Here is a 13,974-nt window from a genome sequence, read left to right on the forward strand (position 1 = left end):
CGAAAATAATGCGAAATCTTGTGTTTGCTAAATATCTATTTTTCCATAGTACGGAATCTCATTTTTTCCGGTCATATGAAAGATAGCTTAAAATTCACCGCGAAAAACTAGACGGTTTCTGGTGTTTTTTTTCTTCTTAATAAAAAAATGGTCTTGAGTTCGTAGCTTGATGGTGCTATAGTAACATTGTACGCGGTCTGTCAGCATAATAAGAAAATCAATATTGACACATGATCTTTGATGTGACATGCGTATAGTGTATCAGCAATAAAATTCCAAGACCTTTAAAACTATGGATCTGCGTTAATTCCTAAGATTCTCTGCCATTTTCGAGTTTCTTTTAGCATTTGAGGAACCAATTGAGAGATCTTTAAAGAGTTCTGCTATTAAGAAACGACACCTAGTGATTTCATAAGACTTTGAAAGAAGGGTAAGTCGTCGATCTATGCGTTAAAACATAATTTCAGTACAGTCTATTGATAATTTTATAGCTAAGGTTCTTGTATTATTCATAGTTAGATTATATTGAGTGCTTGCTCTCTACTGAGTATTCTGTGGGTCTGTACATTTATGATGATGATATAAGTTGAAAATTTCTTCAAAACGCTTCCCTTTTTAAAGAAAATATTGATGGCTTCTAGTCATAAACTAGTGATTAGCTTCGATCAAAACGCGGCTTGTTATAGATTTTTTTACTCCTACTAGCCATAAGCTAGTGGTTTAGCTTCGTGGTTGTTGATTAAAAACATAACGATTAAGAATGAAAAGGCGCCAGCTTTTATAGTCTTATGGTCGTAAGAAGATGAAGATCACTTCGCGGAAGAAACACAACACCATTGAGTCAGGGTCTGAATGGGGTTAACTGTTAACTGAGAAACGGCTAAAAAATTAACTGTTAACTGAGAATTCCGTATTTTTTTAGCTGATAACTGAGATCGACGATATAACTGATAACTGTTTATTTTTGATTCATAAATTTTTTTTTTTTAAATGGTTTTTTATTCAAAAGCTATTTGAGGCCATTCACCATCATGTTGCCTTGTGTCAGTTGATACTCTGTTACGTATTTATCGTTGATGTAATAGAGTTGAGTTGATCTTTGATCACTTTTCCGTCGATTTGCTGGACGCTTTGGTCAGTATGAATAGTGGTATCGTTAAAGTTCTTGTTAGCTATTATAGAAAGGACGAGGAAGCTCCGTTCGAGCGCCACTGAAGTCGAGTACCCATTGACTTTGCTTTACGATTGTCTGTGCCAAAATTAAAACAGCATTTAGGCGAATTTCTTCAGCTTGCGTGACCCGTTCAGGAAGGGCTGTACGAGCATTAATGAAAGTTAAGATCATGTTCAGACGGTAAAAAGGTACAGTAAAATGTTTAAATTGACAATAAACGCGTAACAAAAGATTCATTTATATTTTCTTAAAATTTAAGGTTCAGTCTTTCCACAATTAAAGCCATAGTTAGGATTTTTATTGGCTCTAGCCATTGTTTAACAGTTCATCTCTTCGTATTTTCTCCTGTGAAAATTATGTTTGCTTGGTTTCACTTTGGTTTCACAGACTAATAGTTGTTTCACTTTTTGGGACATTTCACTGCAAAATTTCAGCATGCCAAGCGATATCGTGAAAAAAGTCTGCAAATAAATATCTCTAAAATGTCTTGCGATGTCTTGCCAAAACAAGACCAGCCAGCCAACAAGACTAACCAGCATACAGAACAACAGTTTTACTACCATATGTAGATGGTGTATCCCAAACTTTGCGTAGATGCCTTAAGACCATGGTATTCGCACTGTTTTCAGATCCGAAACAACTCGCTGCTGAAACAACTAATAAGACCCAGCTCCACCTTAACACATAAGTAGGGATTGCAGTATTGACTTACCGGAAGTGATGGGAGACAAATTAATAAGTCATCCTTTTAAAAACATATTTCACATGTGAATTTGAGGTAAAAAGTACTTTAAAATAGACTTCACCCAGTTGTTTGTTATTTATTAAGCATAAGAATTAATTATTAATGTTTGACTTAACTGAGAATCGAAAAATTTAACTGATAACTGAGAAAATCTATAAAATTTAGCTGCTAACTGATACTGGGACCCCCCCATTCAGACCCTGTTGAGTCCTCGAGCCCGAATGGGGCTATTGACTCATAGGACACGTCAGGGCGAGATGACAAATTGTTTTAGTGAAATTCAACTAGTCGGTCAAATATAAAGATACAAGTTTACAAGTTTTGAATTAAAGTTAAATTTAATGTTTTGGTTTTCGAAGTTGGCACGTTTATGGCTATAACTTAAGGCCTAGACGTAATAGCTCATCCAATCAGAACGCAGTATTTATTTTTATACGTACTTGTGCTAAAAAAAATCCTTAAAAATTATACGAGTACAGTATATGACCTTAGTCAATTTAGATCAGTTGAACGCGGCGTGTTTTATTTTACTTCTACTCTTTTTAGGAATTATATCAAAATGGCTGAGGCAATTGTTCCAGAGGACGGGAGTGACTATTTATGGGAAAAGGCGAGCTTTCCCGAGGGTGTCCCGAAGACTGACTGGAATTTCAACATCTACATCATGCATGCCGTCATCAAGCACATAGTCCGCGGGTCGTTCAAAAGTTCTTTGGACGCTGTACTTCAGAGCAGTTCGCAATGTCAAACAAACATGTTGTTAGGAAAAGCTAACTATCTTCAGCTCGAGGAGTGTTTTTTAACGAACCAGAAATACACTGAGCCACTGCAAGTTGGAAGCGTAGCAGAAGATGTACCCATTGTGCAGATATTTCGACAAGCATGCGAAGACACAAATGAAGATGGAAATATGGACGCACTTCATGCGGATTAATCGTTTGAGTGTGACTTTAATCTCTGTTTTAAAGATATAACAGTATCGGAGGTCCCATACGAACAAACTACTGAAGAGTCCAGTAACATGCCACTTCAATTAATGGTCATTCCATCGCTGTCTCTTCCTGGTCAAGCCCGGCTGGTACTACCTCCGGATATCAACCGTTTTATTGTTCCGGGCCTTAGTAAGCTGTGCGTACGAGAAGGTGAAGGTATGTCTGTCATGTCATCAGAATTATTAGTAAATGAGCTGTATTGTCTCTTAAACTTGAATACAGTCATAATGAACGTAGTAAAATGTCAACAAGGCCAAGCTTCAAACTCAGAACAACACGACGAAAACGAATCTGCTTATGCCACAAGCCTTCAATACGTTGGACAAGCGGGGCCTGCCGTCCATATAGTCACGTGTATCGTGGCGGGTAAAACAAACAGAAAACATCTTTTCTTAACTGAGGACGTCAGCATTTCTGTCCCCTGTAAAACATGGCCCAGTTGTGCATCGAAATGGTCCGTCAGAGACAAACCCTCTGGATGGCCCCCTAGGGAACTTATTCAGCGGGTGATTCAAGCTGGATGTCATTTAGTGCCCAAGTATGACCCTTTGGGACGAAAAGATTCCTCAGAAGGTGCCGCTGGTGGAGATGTAGCTCCATCGACGTCATGGAGGTACTCCTTTTCACTGGCCGAGAAAACACTCATGAATTCTATCACCGATGACCAAAGAATGTGTTACCTCATCTTCAAGTACCTGTTCGCTCGCTTTGTCAAGTTGGCCTCCATCATCACTACCTACACTGCCAAAACGCTTTTTCTCTGGGAACTAGAAACCGTGCCACATGATCAATGGTGCTTCTCTAAGATCGGAGATCGAGTGAAAAACTTGATCGAAAAATTAAGAAGTTGCGTTAAAAACATGTCCTGCCAACACTTCTTTATCGATGGGTGTAATACACTCCAGCAAATGGATGACAAAAGTCGAAAAGTAACCCTGGAAAATGGTTTTCGAATGCTAGATGAGGAGATGGCCGAAGGACCAGATCTTGAGACAGGAACTCTGGAAGTAACTTCTGATTTCCCATTTCATTTCATGACGACGTACAAATCGTTTTATCCTGTCAACGTTTGGCTAGAATCATTAAGTGCTCAAATGAAGGTTAAATTGGACACAACAAGCAAAGTCCCCAGTAAACAGAGCATCTTAGATATCTTAGATAACACCAAAGTTAACCCCATTGAGATGCCTGAGGTTCTCATCCATCTTGCTTTGGCTGAAAAAGTCTATGGCCAACCTCTTTCCGTGCCGAATTCTCTTCTACAACAGCAGAATGTCCTCCAAATTGTTCAGTTTCTGAAAAGATCCACCACAGATGCAAACTTCGAAAACTGCATGAAGGATCTTGACGTTGAGATAAAGTTTCTTCATTTGCAGTACAAAATAATCGACGAAATTGAACAATTCCTAACAGACAACCCTTCTTTTGTGTACAGCTTTGACAGCGGCTCAGATGAAAACGAGGAGAATGAAAACTAGTCCTCAGAAAAAAATGATTTAAAAAAAGTCAAAATTGAATGATTATGAGTCATCGGTGTCCCTGTTTAAAATGCTTTTAAAATTTTATACTTAGCAGAATCCTAAATTCATACTTTTGTGTAATAGAGTTATACTGATATATTGATGCTGTTCAAATTCAGTCAAGTTTATCATCATGGCGTTTCGACCCCAGACCCCTGTGACGAAATTCCCACAACACGTGCTCCACGAAATATGGTTCAAGGCATAACATGGTTCAAGGCAACCTGAGTGTCAGTAAAATCCCCTTTTTCGTTTTCAGAGCCGTTATTGCGAATCTTACCGCGCGCCGTGCTCGACATGAGAGTCTATAGATGTGGTTTTTAGTACTAAGCTTGCGATGTCAAATTTGAGCTTATCTGAATCGATTAAGTTCGTATCCATACTAATTTCATAATATTTCATTGTCAGTTAAATTTAAAAGGATTGTGGACAGGAAAGTTAGCATTTTTCACTGTTCAGAACTACAGTTGAAAGTTTGACTTACTAGTTGTGCATAAGGCTGGCTTACTTCAAAACGTCGAAACGTGACGAGAAAAGCAAACTGGGTGATTTACTTTCGGTAAAAGCATTTTAGAAATCTTTAAATTAACTATTCAAAAAGCCCTCACTTTCTGCGTGACTCAAACATGCATGACTTGTAGCGCGTACAGGAAGCCCTTCCAGTGCAGTTCTTGTTTGGCATGCGTCCGGTCAATTTTGCTACTTTTTGTTCCTCCGCCTCTATTGTATCGTCGTGGCTAGATAGGATACAAAACTCGTAATCTAGTTAGCTTCGTTTGCTTGATCCGTATGTTATAGATAATAACTGAAAATAGTTGATACGTGTTATTTCTCTTGAAATAAAGGCATCCTAATCGTCATCGTCTGTACTATAAGTCTTTCAATCAACAGTTTACCATGGTTTTTCGTTATTTCATTGTCTTCTTGTAGAATTACAATTTCAAATCAAACTTTGACTGCATACCGCGACATTTTCCTTCTATCCCACGTCATTTCACGAATTTCAAAGATCAATTAAAATCTACAATTGTATTGATCCTGCCATCTATACAATGCATGATGGGAGTTCGATTTTGCTAATAAAGAAATGTGGGTGTAGACGAACCTTGGTTAGGCACATTGCCATCACATGCCTATAACATTCGATCCATTAAACACACGTGTTTCCGATCGATTCGATGACGCGGGCGCGTGAGGAACAGAGGAACTGACACGTGAGGAGGAGAATTTCCCGCCTTTGATGTTGTGATTCGATACTTTAACTGTCCAATCAGAATTTAGGAAGTTGTGTTCTTTTCTACATAAACGCTGCACTGAGAAAAAACGGAGTTGAATGAACTTCCTCGGCTTTGTAGACACATCTAAACACCAAGTAAGGTCAAAAAAGAAGAAGAAATATGGAATATAGGTCTCACAAAAGAAGACATTCACGTCGCGAGCCTCTTTCTATGACAGAACTCTGCGATGTCTTCCAGAAAAGGAACGATGAAATTTTCCTCAGAAATTCAGAACATTCTGGACAGCCGTCGACTTCAAGCAAGCCCCCTACAACTGACCGTTTCGAGAAAGAGCGAAATCGTTCGGTTGGTACTTATGCAGTGAACGAAATGCAGAAAAGGTTAGATTGCAACTCTTCTCAAGAGCTGACGGAAGGTAAGAGAGTTAATCTAGTGAAACAAGAAAGTTCCCAGTATCAGAGAAATGTCAAGCGGGGCATGTCACAGGAAGTGCAGAGAAAAATCCCAGAAAATCTACAAGGGTTACCACACGAACAGAAACATGAAGAAAGGCAAAAAGTTATTGACGGTCGCAGGTTATCCCCAATAGTAGATATGATACCACAAAATCAGCGATATTCCGTCAAGGAGACGTCCCAGATTGAAGGCCAGCACCAAAGAGTACCGAAAGAGGAGAAAGCCAACGAAGAAAGAAAAAAAAGTGAAGGTCGGAGAGTTTCTCAAGTAGCGCAAGAAATGCCTAAACAGCAGAGATTGGTAGTAAATTGCCCGAAACAGTCCCAACATCATAAAAAAGAGCCGAGCCGAAGAATTAGGAAAAGTAATGAATATCAAGGTAGCGCCAAAAAAGAAATGTCTCAGGACGAATGGAAGAGAATGACGGCTCCAACACCAAGTAAAACGCATCAAAAGGAAGGCCGACCTAAAGAGGAAATCGCCGAGAAAACGACACAAGGGGGTACATCCGAAAAACATCACTGGATGGCAAAACAGGAAATGTTCAAGAAAGCTAAGGAATTCAACGAGATTGCACGAAAATTGTCTCAAAGATTCAATCAGCAAGATGAAAAAGAACGCCTTGGCTCAAGTTTTCAAGAAGACGAAAAAAGAAGTAACGCTAAAGTCATGGTTGTAATTGATGACGAAAAGCAATCAGTGGAGTTCTTCATTGAAATGTAACCTAGCTATTATATATAGGTTTTACTTAAAGCAGTAGATAGATATGTTAAGGTGAGTTGTAGCACTAAGTAAACTTAGCGGACGCAGTGGCTTTTGGGACACCCCAAATGGCTGCTTTCACTGTGTTTTACATCTATTGATCTGTCACCCAGTTAGAATTACAGGTAAAGTAGAATCTAGATATCTCGAACCTTCAAGAGAAATAAAAGACCTTCGAGTTACTGTGAGTTCGAGTTAACGAGAAAAGAGATAATATAGAATAAACGGGAAAAAACGAGCAAACTATGTCAGGTACACGTACTTTCACAAGATAATTGACCATCACGCACCAGCGGCCATGTTAGATAGCAGAACAATAAAATCCCTATATTTTTGGGAATTGATTTTCTTTCTTATGTAAAATCTACAATAGTATTGATCCTGGCATCTATACAATGCATGATGGGAATTCGATTTTGCTAATAAAGAAATGTGGGTGTAGACGAACCTTGGTTAGGCACATTGCCATCACATGTCTATACAATTCGATCAATTAAAGACACGTGTTTCCGATCGATTCCATGACGCGGGCGCGTGAGGAACAATTACTAAGAGAATTTCCCGCCTTTGATGGTGTGATTCGGTACTTGACTGAACTAACTCGTTTTGTGTAGGCGCAAAACCCAGAAACTATAGAGATCTTAAGACAAAGAGAAAATTCATGGCTCCCACTCCCCTTAGTTACCGTTGCTATGTTCCACAAGATTTACAATTTTTTTAGAATATTTCTGATTTAAAACTAGGCTGAGCGCAAAAAATTAATTATAAATTATTTCAATGGTTCAGAATGTCCTGCATAAAGACGGACAGAAGAAGCCCGAGTTATCATGGGTAAAATTTTTACCAAGGGTAGGTTCGAGTATCCGGGATTCTTTTTACAGTTATAAGTCAATATGTAACGATATAAAGTTATGTATTATGTTATATAAATGTCAAAGTATCTTTTAACGGTTTGTCTACGCTAATGATTTTTTTGGTTCAATAAAACTTAATTTTTCGCTTATGAAATTTTGAAGCTTTTAAAAGATTTCGTTTTGCGATTCTTTATCTAGATGAAACGAAACTTTAAGGGCGAATATTGCTGTTTAAAAAGTGAAATAGGATCTTCGAAGCGGTCCTTTAACTGGGTGTGAACAACATGTACGCGAAAAACATTTGAATGTTTTTTAAGAAGGGGTAAAGAGGCCAGTCCAATGGCATTCTTCAATAATTATGAAGTCGCAATGATCTGCTTTCTGAGCTGAATAAGAACAATCAAAGCAAAAAGATTGGGCTCCCTGTGGTATCTTTGACTTTCGTCACATTCACCAAAGGCAGTCCATACTTTTAAATACAATAATTTATAAATACACACATGTATATTTTTCAAACACCCATAACAATTACTACTCACTTTTCCTGTTTTCACTTGAATAGCATCGATGCAGGGATACTGTACAGAATATCCATTCCTTTGAAATAAAAACTTTCTTTTTACCTTTCAAGTGCGGTACCTGAAGGTAACTTTACGCCGCTCTATTTTCTTTCTTAGCTTGTAATCTGGCATGGCAACAAGGGAGGAATTGTCAAACATTTCTTTTCCTTTCTGGTTTGATAAAATTAAAAAGAAATGGGAAAATTAGAACAATAAATTCACAGATTCTCACAGAGTACATTTAACCGTTTTCTAGTCATAAAAGCCATATTTTTCATTAATTTCTAAAAATAAAACCGCCAAAGTATTTTCGTAAGTCTTGCTACACATTTAACATTGATTTTAAGTGAAAATACTAAAGAAAAAAAAATTCGATCCCACACTCCACTTAGAAAAAGTCCAGTCCAAAGAGTAAATCCAGTTCCTGAATTTCCACAATTTTGGAATTTAAGGTCAAAACCGTAATATTCTAAAAGAGCAAGTGAAATAGGTATCAATGGTGTCATTTGTTTGGTTTTTGTCGTAAAAAGTAATAGTTTTACGAGCATCAAAAGTATCAACCCGCAAGGCACTTGTACGCCATTACTCACACCTTCCCCTCCTCTAAGGGATTGGGTACTACAATTGGACTTTTGGCGGCAAAATTTATATTTTTATAAGGGTTACTCCAATAATTATATGTTTAACACAGATAAAAAAGTGTTACTCACGTTTTATTGGATTTTTCCATTAGATCCTTTGAATAGATGTGGAATAGCGGCTCATTGCTCGTGGTCTATTGTTAGTTCACATCCACTGAAAGGACCTTTGAAGTTGGTGATCAATTCCTAAACCACATTCCTCCTTTAAGTTTCTTTTTATTCGGATAGAGAAGCAGATACATATATACATTCTAATTATATTTTAAGCACAGAAAAAAAATTTACTCACGTTTTTCCGGCTATACTTTTATTACGTCCTTTGAATGGATGTGGAATAGCGGCTCATTGCTCGTGGTCTCATGTTAGTTCACATCCAGTGAAAGGACCTTTGAGGTTGGTGATCAATTCCTTAACCATATTCGTGTATCAAGTTTCCTTTTATCTAGAGAGAGAACCATGTATACAAATCAACATTACAAGTATATTTTAAACACACATAAAATATACTCCCGTAATATTGGGTATTGTTATTAGGTCCTTTGAAGGGATTTGAAATAGTCGTTCCTCCTTCGTGGTCTCTTGTTAGTTCACATCCAGTGAAAGGACCTAATAAAAACTTTCAATATTACGGGAGTATATTTTATGTTTGTTTAAAATATACTTGTAAGTTTTCGACTGAAAAGTTCATTAAAATGCCACCAAAAAATTGTACTACTCTTCACATCACTCGCAGAGTAGTTTCCTCGTGCAGTGCAGTATTGTAAACTTTGATCGTAAATTAGTTCAACCGTAAAATTAGGCATGAATATTTTCACTTGCATGAAGACATAAAATCATGTGTGCGGTCGTGCCTGTGCACTTTCAAAATGTCTCTTGTGCATTTCTAGTCTATCTGTCAGGAAAAATAGTTTGTTTATATTATTATTGTTTGTTTTAGCCAGGACCATACTTCCAGAAATCGAGTGCTGAACCGTCGTATGGACTTTCGGCTACGCTGGAGATTTCGGACTCAACACCGCTATCCCGGGAGGAACTACAGAATCATCAGGAAGCTTGGGGGAAGCCTAAAGGAGTCCTGATATTTCTCTTGCTTCACCGAGGTGTAATTCTCCATGGTTACTCTTTTCCATGTGGGATGCGTTTTGGAAAACGCGCATATTCAAAGGCAACGAAAATCAAATTCGAGGTAATAACTGTTCATCCTTTCAAGAACATTAGGAAGCATTAACAACAAATTCCCATTGAAAGGATAGTCAGTTTTGAAAAACAAGCCGCCACGCTTGCGCACAATCAAACGCTATTGATCCATACAGGAATATACATTCTTTTTCGTTAACCACAATTTAAGGTACATCGTTTGTTATCATCTACGCACTCATCCAATACATTTACAATTGCGTATTCCTATCTTATTTTATTTTTACTTCTTGTTCTGCGTTGACCAAAGCATACAACTTTTCGATTATGATAAAGGTCCTTTCAATGGATGTGAAAACGTAACCCCCTCGTGGTCTCATAATTAGTTCACATCCACTGAAAGGACCTCCTAAGTATTAAAGTCTATATTAAGGGAAAAAAATTATTTTCAAAATCACTTATATGGGAACAGTGTAGTAGTATGGTTGCAGTATTTTTGTATGTGGACCTCTCTTTTCAGAGATATAAACATTTGAAATATCAATATGCAAATGAGATGACGTAAATTCAAGAATGGGTTACATTTAGCAGTGTAATTTACGACAAGTGTTCTGAAGTAAAATAACCTAAAAATGTACAAAGCCATAAATGTCAGTCATAAGGATGATTTGCAAATGAAAAAAACAGCAGTACTTTCCACAAAAGCATTTTTGTATAATAAATTAGTCTTGAATTTGCGTCATCTCATTTGCATATTGAAATTTCAAATATCTATAAACCCTAAAAACATTTTTACATACAAAAATACTGCAACCATACTGCTACAATATTCACATATAAGTGACTTAAAAAGAAAAAAAATTTTCCTTGATATACACTTTAAAATATATTCGTCCATTAAGTTTTTTTATCTATTCTATTAATTTTTTGTTTGTTTGACCAAAACATTCAATTTTCCGATTTTCCAATTTTCCAGGCAGTCCATACTTTTAAATACTCAATAATTAACAGATATAAACATGAATATTTTTTAAACACACATGAAATATCACTACTCACTTTTCCTGTTTTCACTTGAATAACATCGATTCAGGGATACTGTAGAATATACATTCCATTGAAATTTAAAACTTTCTTTTTAACCATTGCGGTATGAAGGTTACTGTACGCCACTCTATTTTCTATTTTAGCTTGTAATCTGGCATGGAAACAAGGAAGGAATTGTCAAACATCTATTTTCATTTCTGGTTTAATAAAAACAAAAAGTAATGGCAAAATTAGAACAATAAATTTACAGATTCTCAAAGAGTATCCTTAATCGTTTCCTATTTATAAAAGCCATGTTTTTCATTGATTTCTAAAAATAACACCGCCAAAGTATTTTCGTAATTCTTGCTAGACAATTTGCATTGATTTTGAGTCAAAATACTAAAGGAAAAAATTTTTCGATCCCACACTCCACTTAGAAAAAGTCCAGTCCAAAGAGTAAGTCCAGTTCCTGAATTTCCACAATTTTGGAATTTGAGGTCAAAGCCGTAATATTCTAAAAGAGCAAGTGAAATAGGTATCAATGGTGTCATTTGTTCTGACTTTGTCGTAAAAAAGTAATAGTTTTACGAGCATCAAAAGTATCAACCCGCAAGGCACTTGTACGCCATTACTCACACACCTCTGGTTCTCCTCCTCTAAGGGACTTGGTACTACAATTGGACTTTTGGCGGCAAAATTTATATTTTTATGAGGGTTACTCCAATAATTATATATTAAACGCAGTTAAAAAAGTGTACTCACGTTTTTTTGGGTTTTTCCATTAGATCCTTTTGAATGGATTTGGAATAGCGGCTCATTGCTCGTGGTCTCATGTTAGTTCACATCCAGTGAAAGGACCTTTGAGGTTGTTAATCAATTCATAAACCATATTCGTGTATCAAGTTTCCTTTTATCTAGAGAGGGAACCATGTATACATATCAACATTACAAGTATATTTTAAACACAGAAAAAAATTGTACTCGTGTTTCCGATCGGCCATTTTCATTACGTCCTTTGAATAGATGTGGAATAGCGGCTCATTGCTCGTGGTCTCATGTTAGTTCACATCCAGTGAAAGTACCTTTGAAGTTGGTGATCAATTCCTAAACCACATTCCTCGTTTAAGTTTTTTTTATTCGGATAGAAAACCAGATACATATATACATTCTAATTATATTTTAAACACAGAAAAAAAATTGTACTCACGTTTTATCGGCTATTTTCATTACGTCCTTTGAAGGGATGTGAAATAGCCGCACACTCTTGGGTGTCATGTTAGTTCACATCCACTGAAAGGACCTTTGAGGTTGGTGATCAATTCATTAACCCATTTCGTGTATCAGGTTTCTTTTGATCTAGAGAGAGAACCATGTATACATATCAACATTACAAGTATATTTTAAACAAACATAAAATTATTCCCGCAATATTGGATGTTTTTATTAGGTCCTTTGAAGGGATGTGAAATAGCCGTTCCTCCTTCGTGGTCTCTCGTTAGTTCACATCCAGTGAAAGGACCTAATAAAAACACCCAATATTGCGTTAGTATATTTTATGTTTGTTTAAAATATACTTGTATTGTTGATATGTATACATAGACAATGAAAGGGAATGCTTTAAAAGAATGAAGTTTTTGACTGAAAGGTTCTTTAAGATGCCACCAAAAAATTGTAAATACTCTTCCCATCACTCGCAGGGTAGTTTGCTCGTGCAGTGCAGTATTGCAAACTTTGACCGTAGATTCATAATAGTCCAATTGTAAAATTAGGTATGAATATTTACACTTGCATGAAGACATAAAATTATGTGTGGTCTCGCGTGTGCACTTCCAAAATGTCTCTCGTGTCAGAAAAATGGTTTGTTTATATTATTATTGATTGTTTCATAACCAGTACCATATTTCCAGACATCGAGTGCTGAACCGTCGTATGGACTTTCGGCTACGCTGGAGATTTCGGCCTCAACACCGCTATCCCGGGAGGAACTACAGAGTCATCAGGAAGCTCGGGGGTAGCCTAAAGGAGAGTTAAGTCGGCCCCTAAACCGTAGATAATTAACCCCTTGCTATGACCAGCAGAACCGAAATGTCTCTTGCTTCACCGAGGTGTAATTCTCCATGGTTACTCTTTTCCATGTGGGATGCGTTTTGGAAAACGCGCATACAAGGCAACGAAAATCAAATTCGAACTTTTCATCCTTTCAACAACATTAGGAAGCATTAAAAACAAATTCCCATTGAAAAAATAATCAGTTTTGAAAAACAAGCTGCCACGCTTGCGCACAATCACACGCTATTGATCCATACAGGAATATACATTCTTTTTCGTTAACAACAATTTAAGGTACATCGTTTGTTATCGTCTACGCACTCATCCAATACATTTACAATTGCGTATTCCTATCTTATTTTAGTTTTACTTTTTGTTCTGCGTTGACCAAAGCATACAACTTTTCAATTATGATAAAGGTCCTTTCAATGGATGTGAAAACGTTACCCCCTCGTGATCTCATAATTAGTTCACATCCACTGAAAGGACCTCTGAACCTCTTAACTATTAAAGTCTATATCAAGGGAAAATAAATTATTTTCAAAATCACTTATATGGGAACAGTGTAGTAGTATGGTTGCAGTATTTTTGTATGTGGACTTCTATTTTCAGAGATATAAACATTTGAAATATCAATATGGGTTACATTTAGCAGTGTAATTTATGACAAGTGTTCTGAAGTGAAATAACCTAAAAGTGTAAAAAACCATATAACAAACTAGTCTTGAATTTGCGTCATCTCATTTGAATATTGAAATTTCAAATGTCTATAAACCCTAAAAAAACTTTTTACATACGAAAATACTGCAACCATAGT

The 13,974-nt window shown here is 36.7% G+C and overlaps 1 pseudogene across 1 annotated transcript; it reads left to right on the forward strand.

Annotated features, from left to right (window-relative positions):
- The first annotated feature begins 265 nt into the window (after positions 1–265).
- Positions 266–5,291, forward strand: LOC116294436 (uncharacterized; annotated as a pseudogene). The gene is made up of 2 exons (XR_016118866.1): positions 266–430; positions 2,466–5,291. The product of XR_016118866.1 is annotated as an uncharacterized LOC116294436 (transcript).
- Positions 5,292–13,974: the final 8,683 nt, after the last annotated feature.

This window comes from Actinia tenebrosa, unplaced genomic scaffold, assembly GCF_029948245.1.
Source record: "Actinia tenebrosa isolate PJP-AT-01 unplaced genomic scaffold, QUT_ActTen_1.0 PGA_scaffold9__36_contigs__length_13948895, whole genome shotgun sequence".
NCBI lineage: Eukaryota > Metazoa > Cnidaria > Anthozoa > Actiniaria > Actiniidae > Actinia > Actinia tenebrosa.